The following is a 9,920-nucleotide window of genomic DNA, read 5'->3' on the forward strand; positions in this document are numbered from 1 at the left end:
TCAAAATGGATTGATCTAGAGATGAAATCCATTAAAAGACATTCTCTTATCTCAATATTTGCCTTTTCCACGCTCCAAACTAATTGATAATTTGGTAGTTAGACATACTTTGCATATTTGGTTCCAATTTTGTTATCATCAATTTTTATTCATTAGTCCAATTTTACATAATTCCTTTTTTTTCACCCTCGGTTCAAGACATTGGTCTAGGTGAGGTATCATTCTTTCTTGGACTTATAAAAAGACTAAAACCTGCCTCTCTTGAGCAATTATCTTTAAAATTTAAATGACTAAATCAATATTTCTTTCGCTATTTACAGATTAGAAAATTCTTAAATTCCTTAAAGTTGAGGCTTTCCCTAGACTTAGATTTTAATCTTACCTGGGAAGAATATAATTTTAGACCTAATCAGAAAGGGCGGTTTTCAGCCCTTGATGAACCATTTTTAAGATTGAGCAATAGTTCTTTATCGAACATTAAGAAAGTTTGGGAACTACTAATCATAAGGTAATCATAAGGAGAAGCAGGAACATTTGAACAATATTTCCAATGAGTAAAATATAAATATTTGTGCATTCGACATATTGTTGGGCAGATATGAAAATGCCTAGCATTCTAATTAAAGATTCTAATTAATTATGCTGTTTTTGGATTATTTATGGATAGAGATAATGATAATGTTGTTTGCTTTGCCTTGGTTTAAACAGGATAAGAACTGACATATTCCTTAATCTTACAAACTAATTCCTATGAACAAAATAACAAAGCAAAAATGTATCCCATATAACCATATAGAACAATGACAGCAGGGAAACAGGCCATTTTGGCCCTTCTAGTCCACACCTAAGTAAGTACACTCCTCTAGTCCCACCTACCTGCACCTTGCCCACAACCTTCCATTCTCTTCCCTATATACCTATCTAAATTTTCCTTAAATGACAAAATTGATCCTGTCACCACTACTTCTCCCTGAAGCTCATTCCACACAGCCACCACTCTCTGAGTAAAGGAGTTCCCCTTCATGTTACTTCTAAACTTTTACCCTTTAACTCTTAACTCATGACCTCTTGTTTCAATCTCTTCTACTTTCAATGGAAAAACCCTATCCACGTCAGCTCTATCTATCCCTCTCCTAATTTTAAATACCTCTATCAAATCCCCTCACAACCTTCTATACTCCAAAGAATAAAGACCTAATTTGCTCAATCTGATTTTCTGTGAAGAGCCATGAGATCTGTTAGGTCCACCTGAGAAAAGGGTTGCAACCTAAGTTTAGTGTTTTATCAACAGAGCATAAGAAATAAGAGCTGGAGTAGGCCATCCAGCTCGTCGAGCCTGCTCTGCCATTAAATGAGATCAGTCTCTTCAATCTGAGGCGCCTGCAAGCTCACACCAAGACACAAGAGAAACTTGTCCATGAACTACTCTTTGCAGATGATGCCGCTTTAGTTGCCCATTCAGAGCCAGCTCTTCAGCACTTGATGTCCGGTTTTGCGGAAACTGCCAAAATGTTTGGCCTGGAAGTCAGCCTGAAGAAAACTGAGGTCCTCCATCAGCCAGCTCCCCACCATGACTACCAGCCCCCCCACATCTCCATCGGGCACACAAAACTCAAAACGGTCAACCAGTTTACCTATCTCGGCTGCACCATTTCATCAGATGCAAGGATCGACAACGAGATAGACAACAGACTCGCCAAGGCAAATAGCGCCTTTGGAAGACTACACAAAAGAGTCTGGAAAAACAACCAACTGAAAAACCTCACAAAAATAAGCGTATGCAGAGCCGTTGTCATACCACACTCCTGTTCGGCTCCAAATCATGGGTCCTCTACCGGCATCACCTATGGCTCCTAGAACACTTCCACCAGCGTTGTCTCCACTCCATCCTCAACATTCATTGGAGCGCTTTCATCCCTAACGTCGAAGTACTCGAGATGGCAGAGGTCGACAGCATCGAGTCCACGCTGCTGAAGATCCAGCTGCGCTGGGTAGGTCACGTCTCCAGAATGGAGGACCATCGCCTTCCCAAGATCGTGTTATATGGCGAGCTCTCCACTGGCCACCATGACAGAGGTGCACCAAAGAAAAGGTACAAGGACTGCCTAAAGAAATCTCTTGGTGCCTGCCACATTGACCACCGCCAGTGGGCTGATATCGCCTCAAACCGTGCATCTTGGCCCCTCACAGTTCGGCGGGCAGCAACCTCCTTTGAAGAAGACCGGAGAGCCCACCTCACTGACAAAAGACAAAGGAGGAAAAGCCCAACACCCTACCCCAACCAACCAATTTTCCCCTGCAACCACTGCAACCGTGTCTGCCTGTCCCGCATCGGACTTGTCAGCCACAAACGAGCCTGCAGCTGACGTGGACATTTACCCCCTCCATAAATCTTCGTCCACGAAGCCAAGCCAAAGAAAGAAGATCTGATCTGATGATATGCTCACCTTCACTGACCTGCCTTTTCCCCATATCCCTTAATTCCCCTGCTATGTAAAAATCTATCCAACCTTGTCTTAAATATATTTTATTAAGTTATATAAGCCCCTTTCACACTTGTCAGTGAAACCAAGAATCCAACGCCAATCGGCCTTTAAAGTGACAAGTGTGAAAGCAAAATCTGCTCAATGCCGGTGTCAGACGACATCATCTCATGCCAGGGATTGCCGACCTTGACCCCTAGCACAATCTTCGGCGTCTACAGACGCTGGCGTTGAGATCAGGCAAGTGTGAAACAGGCAATTGCATTGCAGGCACTTCCGATTAAAGGTAGAACAGACCAAACACCAGAGATAAACCCTTGCAAGAGTGAAAGCATTCAGTGTCCCGCTTAGGAGTGGTCTAGTGTGAAAGATCAAACCCCCATTCCTATCCCAGGACACTGAATGGCTGATTTACTGGGGTGCAAGCATGAAAGGGGCTACAGACAGAATTTCTGTCAGCATCACTCTCAACTGGTTGCATCACTATTGGGTATGGAGGTGACAAAAAAAAACTCCTGTGACATCAAGGGCACCAGTCTTCCTTCCATTGAGGGCATCTAAATGAGTCATAAGAAAGCAGCCTCTATCTTCAAAGGTCCCCCACCACCCAGGCTCTCTTCAATCTGCTACCATTGGATAAAAGGTATTGGATAAAAGGTACAGGAGTCTGAAGATGAGCACTCAGCAGAACAAGGACAGCCTCTTCGCCTCTTCCATCAGATTCCTGAATGAATAATGAACCACAGACACCACCTTACTTTGATGTTTTCTTTTGCTTGCACTATGTCTATTTATTTTGTAAAGTGGTTTGTATAAATGTTCGCACGGTGATGCTACTGCAAAACAACGAATTTTATGACATGTACATGACAATAAATTCTTATTCTGAATCTGAGCATTCCCTCAATACTGCACATAAGTCCCAGAATAGAACATATGCTCAATTCTGTAGCTCGAATACAGATACCTGACTCAGAAATGGGAATGTTACTTACGCACCACAGCTAACCCTCTGTGACCCAATGAAGGTCCCAAACAGCTGGGGTTTTCAATTCAGTATTTTACTGGAGTCTTGTCAAAATATTCCCCAAAGAAGTCTTGCTCCTGTTTTCATCATTAGGTGTGTTTAGAAATTTCAAGTTGACTGAGAGTTTTGTTGAATTTCAAGTGCCTGAATTGTGACTATCTCGTAGAGTTTATTTTTGCTATTCCTGCATTCAACTGTGAGGTGAGAACCTTTATACAATGGAAGTGGACTTGTGCCTTGAGCCATTGTGGAGATACCACTGTTCCACTAGGTGTAATTGGTTTCTTACTTCCTTATCTACATGCATAGCCTACCATCAAGCTGCCTGAATCTCTACGGGAAGAACAAACACCTTAATTATTTCTTGCGCTTTGAATGGCCTAGTGAAAGTCACACATGACTGTAATTTTTATTTTCTTTGAGCTTTCACTGCTGGATGCCAGCATAAACTCTTTGGCTTGGCTTCGCGGACGAAGATTTATGGAGAGGTAAATGTCCACGTCAGCTGAAGGCTCGTTTGTGGCTGACAAGTCCAATGCGGGACAGGCAGACACGGTTGCAGCGGTTGCAGGGGAAAATTGGTTGGTTGGGGTTGGGTGTTGGGTTTTTCCTCCTTTGCCTTTTGTCAGCATAAACTACAGCTTGATAAAATGCATACCATCTCAACTCTGCCAAATATGAGTTCAACCTGGCATGCCTGAATAGCAAGATAAGATAGACTGGGGAATTTGAAAAATACACACCAGAATATCTTCAGACTGGAACTTATTAGCACCAACATCTGATGATTTTTTCCCATATGTGAGGATTCATAAAGTTAACTATTAGATACAAGTCAAAGTCAAAGCCCTGACAATATTTCACCATCAGGTCATTTACAGTCCCTGTAATGTGCTGTCATAGTCAAATGTAACATCTAAGTTGGCAGCACAGTTAGTGGTGCAGTTGCCGTGATGGTATTACGAGTCCACGCTGCTGAAGATCCAGCTGCGCTGGGTGGGTCACGTCTCCAGAATGGAGGACCATCGCTTTCCCAAGATCGTGTTATATGGCGAGCTCTCCACTGGCCACCGTGACAGAGGTGCACCAAAGAAGAGGTACAAGGACTGCCTAAAGAAATCTCTTGGTGCCTGCCACATTGACCACCGCCAGTGGGCTGATCTCGCCTCAAACCGTGCATCTTGGCGCCTCACAGTTCGGCTTTGAAGAAGACCACAGAGCCCACCTCACTGACAAAAGACAAAGGAGGAAAAACCCAACACCCAACCCCAACCCACCAATTTTCCCCTGCAACCGCTGCAACCGTGTCTGCCTGTCCCGCATCGGACTTGTCAGCCACAATCGAGCCTGCAGCTGACGTGGACTTTTAGCCCCTCCATAAATTTTCGTCCGCGAAGCCAAGCCAAAGAAAAGAATTACAGTGCCAGAGACCAGGGATCGAATCTGGCATTGTTTAAAGGAGTTTCTACTTTCTTCCTGGGTCTCCTTGGGTTTCCTCCCACCCTCAAAAACATATGGGATTGTAAATTAATTTGGGTGTAATTGGGTGGCTGGGTTTAAATGGCCAGAATCGGCTTCAAGCGTGTTGTAAATAAAATTTCAATATAAATGTCGAGGAACTATAAGTTTAAACTAATCAAAGTTAATAACTGAAGCAACATATAGTTTGGTGTTAACTCATTTTTGTAAAAGCAGAGAGGAAACTCACAGGAAGCTTATCGGAACTCAAGAAATATTTTCAGTAATGGTCTTTTTATAATATTACGAAGTCTGAAAAGTTCAGATAGAATCTAAAACCATACTTGGAATTATTTATAATTAAACTGAAGATTCTGGATGTAATTAGCGATTCAAGAGAACAAACATATTCACTTGTGCTTGAATAGCATGAAAAGACTGGTGAGGTGAGCCTCGAATTATTTGTCTGCAAATCAAAGGAAGCCTTGCTGACGTTGCAATGGAAATCGCAATGAATTTGAAATCTAAGCTATTCAACAGATTTATGCTGCTCAAGCCCAGTTAGTCAGCCCTCCTTAGTTAGACTATTAAATGGGTAAAAATTGAGAAGCTTAGCCACAATCGCTCCACAGCAGATGCAATCTCACTAGCACTGGATCAGCTTTCAATACCATCATCCCCTCAGTACTGGTCAGCAAACTTCAAAACCTGGGCCTCTGTAACTGGATCCTTGATACCTTATCAGAAGACCACCGTCAGTTCTGGAATGATAATAGCATTTCCTCATTGACAATCAACACAGGCATACCTTAAGGATGTGTTCTTAGCCCATTGCTCTACTTTCTCTATGCCTATAGTTGTGTGGCTAGGTACAGTACAAATGCTATCTACAAGTTTGCCAATTACACCACTGTTGCTGGGATCACAGATAGCAATGAAGAAACATACAGGAGTAACGTAGATCACCTAGTTGAGTGGGATTTGTTGAAGAAATATAGAAAAAATATAAACAAATATTAAAAAACTAAAAGCTAAAGCTAAAACTACTAATAGCTAGTAACTAAAAACTCCTCCTAACCCTCCCACCCCGCCTAAACCTAATTTATTACCATATCTAAAATACATGATATCATAACTACATAATAATCAATTTGGATAGCATCAGATGACACTCAAGAAACAAAAATAAGATAAAATTATTATAGGGAAAACTTCACTGGACAGGAGAATTTAAAAAATAATTTTAAGTAAATTATAATTTTAGCCTCATAGATCTAGTGTACAGGCTTCGAATTTGTAGGAATAAAAAATAATTACCCCTCATATTGTAAGTCATTTTTTTTCTAAGGGAATACAACTTTGAATCTCAACATGCCATCTATCTAATGTTAATGAAATATTGGATTTCCATGTTACAGCGATACATTTCCTTGCTATTACTAAAGCTAACAACAAATTTTAATTGAGAATCTGACAACAGTAATTTAGGAGTAACATTTTCAAAATTTCCTAAGAATAATTCAGGATTTAATGGAAAAATCACTCTAGCAATTCATTACAAAAATTTACTAACAGAAACCCAAAAAGAATTAACCTTTGAGCAAGATCATGTAGAATGAAAAAAAAGTTCTAATTTCTGTTCCATATCTAAAACATTGATTTGATAAATTTGATCTCCATCTATTCAGTTTCTGAGGTGTGATTATACAATTGATGTAGAAAAGTATAATGAAGTAATCTATATCTTACATTAATAGTATTGGACATAACATCTTTACAGAAATTTTGCCAATCCTGCTGATCTATTATCATATTTAAATCTTGTTCTCACCTTTCTTTTGAATTAAGCAAACCTACCTTAGGTACTTGTACTTGTAACAAAATATACTCAATTGAAATAAATTTTTTAGTCATTCAATCAACTATAATTTGCTCCAAATTTGAAAGATCTTTCAAAACCATTTCTGATCCTAATTTCTCTCTCAAATAAGTTCTCAACTGAAAATAACAAAATAGCATATTATGAGGAATATCATATTTCATTATTAATTGATCAAAACACATCAAGCTACCGTTATCATAGCAATCACCTAGTTTTGAAATTCTTTTATTATTCCATATATTGAAAAGATAATTGATCTTTTTAAAAAATTAATAAAGGATTAATTTTAACAAAAGAAGATTTCCATCAATTTCTAGTTTAACTTTATTCCAAACACTAAGCAAATGTTTTAAAATCAGGACATCTTTTATAGATTTTGATCCCCATTTATAAATAAACTCTTCTGGTATAATTTCTCCTATCTTATTTAATTCAATGTCCACCAAAGATGATTTAGTTTTAACAAACATAGAAACTAAAAGAAAATGTAAGTGTTATAGTAGCTTTAGATGCAGAAAAAGCTTTCAATAGGTTAGAATGGGATTTTCTGTTTAAGGTTCTAAGTAAATTTGGTTTTGGTGTAAATTTTATTAATTCAATTAAGGCACTATACAGAAATCCAAAAGTTAAGGTAATAACAAATTGACAGATTTCTCAGTCTTTTAATTTAACTGGATTTAGTAAACAGGGGTGTCCTTTATCACTAGCATTGTTTGCTTTAGCTATAGAACCTCTCGCTCAAAAGGTTCGAGATAATTGCCATTTGAAAGATTTGAGATAAATCAGATCGAACATAAAATTAGTTTATTTGCTGGTGATGTATTAGTTTATTTAACTTTACTGCAATTATAATTGCCAAGAATTTATAGTCAGTTATTAGAGCATGGGAAGATTTCAGGATATACAATAAATTGGGATAAAAGTGAAATAATGTAATTGGTAAAAGGAGATTATTCACATGTCAGCAAAAAGTTCAATTTACATGGACAGATAAGATTAAATATTCAGGTTTATGCATTGATAATGATTTGAAAAATCATTGGAAAAACTGCATTCCAATATTTAAAAAGAGAGATGAAAAGTTAAAGATTTTGGTAAATTTACCTATTACATTAATTGGGAGAGTTAACTGCATTAAAGTTAATATTTTTCCAAGAATTCAATATTTATTTCAAACTTTACCTATATTTATACCTCAATTTTTTTTTCAAGATTTAAATAAACAAGTTATGAAATTTCTTTGGAAAGGGAAAATGGGAAAAAAGGCAATAGAAAAGTTAACATGGAAATATGAACAAGCTAAAATGGAAATTTTAAAATTTATTATAAAGCACCACAATTACAATTTTTAGTTTCCATAATGGAATTTTTCTCAAGAAATCAAATGCCAATTTGGAAAATTGTAGTATTTTGTAGTTTGTAGGAAAATTCACCATAACTATAATCATTATTTCATAACTCTGAAACCCCAACTGGCTCACAGACACAGTTCAAAGAAGAAAATACCTCCATAGTATATCCATCAACTTTTTTGATTCTATATGCCATCAGTCAACGCAAAGGAGAGTTCAATTAAACCCCCAGATGTTTTGAGAAGAAACTGAAGCATCTGCAGGAATCACAGGTAGTCACAGAGAGAAAGAAAACACCTAAGATCAGGACAGAATCAGTCCCCTGCAGTGGTCGGGGTAGCAGCACTAACTGCTGCACCATCATGCAATCACTGCTGCTCTTCTGTGCTTTTCCTTGTTCCAAATGTGAATATGTATCTGTTTATGTGTTATATTCCACCTAGAATTAAATTCCAGTCACTTCAATGTAGCTGAATTCTGGAAGCACACTACAAGACAATGCTCCCACTAAATCCCAGACAAACTTTACAGACACAAGGTGCTTTTGGCAGGGCATGAATGCCATCACAAGCTACAAGAAAAGCTGGGCAAAATAGTAAAGAACAGTGCACCTGACCCAGATTGGCTCAATACATTCTTTATCCAGTTCAAGCAGGGGACCAGTAAGCCAGTGGAACACACTTCTCTACCTTAAGTACACCCACAGTCACTGATGCAGATGTCAGATCAGCCTTATGAAGAGTGATTTCACGGAAAGTGACTGAAAATGTCCTCTCTGCCTGCAGCTGTATTGACAGGCATCTTCGACCTCTCTCTTCATGCCGTGGAGGAACTTGTGGATGGCGTCGGAGCCACAACCTCTCCCTCGATGTCATCAAGGTGAAACAACAGCTTATGGACTTGCAGAGGAAGCCCAGAGTTCAATCCATAGTCTGTATTAATGGTGCTAAAGAGGAGATATTAAAAAGCTGTACGTTCCTTGGGGTAAACATCTCCAGTGACTTGTCCTGACCCACCAATGTCGAGGCAAATGCCAAGCAAACACACCAGTGCCTCTACTTCCTCAAAGTCTGAGCAAATGTGGCATGTCACCTGTGTCCCTTAACTTCCACAGCTACTCCATTTAAAGTATCCTATCAGGATTCAGTAGAGCTCGTCGAAAGAACCAAAGACTTGCTGATCCAAACCAAGGCTTTCATTAGCAAAAGACAGGAGCTCTTCACAGGTGGCCGACCAGTCCGGAATGATCCGACCTGGCTCGGGACACAACCCTTTAAGACCCAGACAGTAGGTGTGGCTAAGCTCTCAGCCAATCGCTGTAAGCACAGTCTAGATACTGTAACTATATACACTACATACAATGGTGATAGATCTGTACTAACACAGATACATCATTGGCCAGATGGAAACTGCTCCACCTAAGGTCACAAGAAACTCCAGAGGGTTGTGAATGTGACCGAGTGCATTGCACACATCCCTCGCCTTCTATTTATAGCTCCTGCTCCATTGAAAAAGCAACCAGCATACTAAAAGACTCATCCCACCCTGGCCATACTCTTGTCTCCTTACTCCCATCAGGAAGAGGATCACATCCCACCAGATTCAAGGATAATTTCTTTCCCAGCATGATCAGACACCTGAATGAACCCAAACATAATACAATTATGCTGCCTTTACTTTGCATCAATTGATTTAGATCCAGTGATCACTGAATGATC

At 39.2% G+C, this 9,920-nt stretch overlaps 1 long non-coding RNA gene across 1 annotated transcript in view; it reads right to left on the reverse strand.

Annotated features, from left to right (window-relative positions):
• LOC138737746 (uncharacterized) overlaps window positions 1-6,044 on the reverse strand; it is a 63,226-nt gene extending 57,182 nt beyond the window's left edge. Inside the window, exon 1 of the long non-coding RNA XR_011341198.1 lies at window positions 5,777-6,044. This is a non-coding gene — a long non-coding RNA (uncharacterized lncRNA). The remainder of the gene's footprint in view (window positions 1-5,776) is intronic.
• Window positions 6,045-9,920: the final 3,876 nt, after the last annotated feature.

Source organism: Narcine bancroftii, chromosome 6, assembly GCF_036971445.1.
Source record: "Narcine bancroftii isolate sNarBan1 chromosome 6, sNarBan1.hap1, whole genome shotgun sequence".
In the NCBI taxonomy this organism is placed as follows: domain Eukaryota; kingdom Metazoa; phylum Chordata; class Chondrichthyes; order Torpediniformes; family Narcinidae; genus Narcine; species Narcine bancroftii.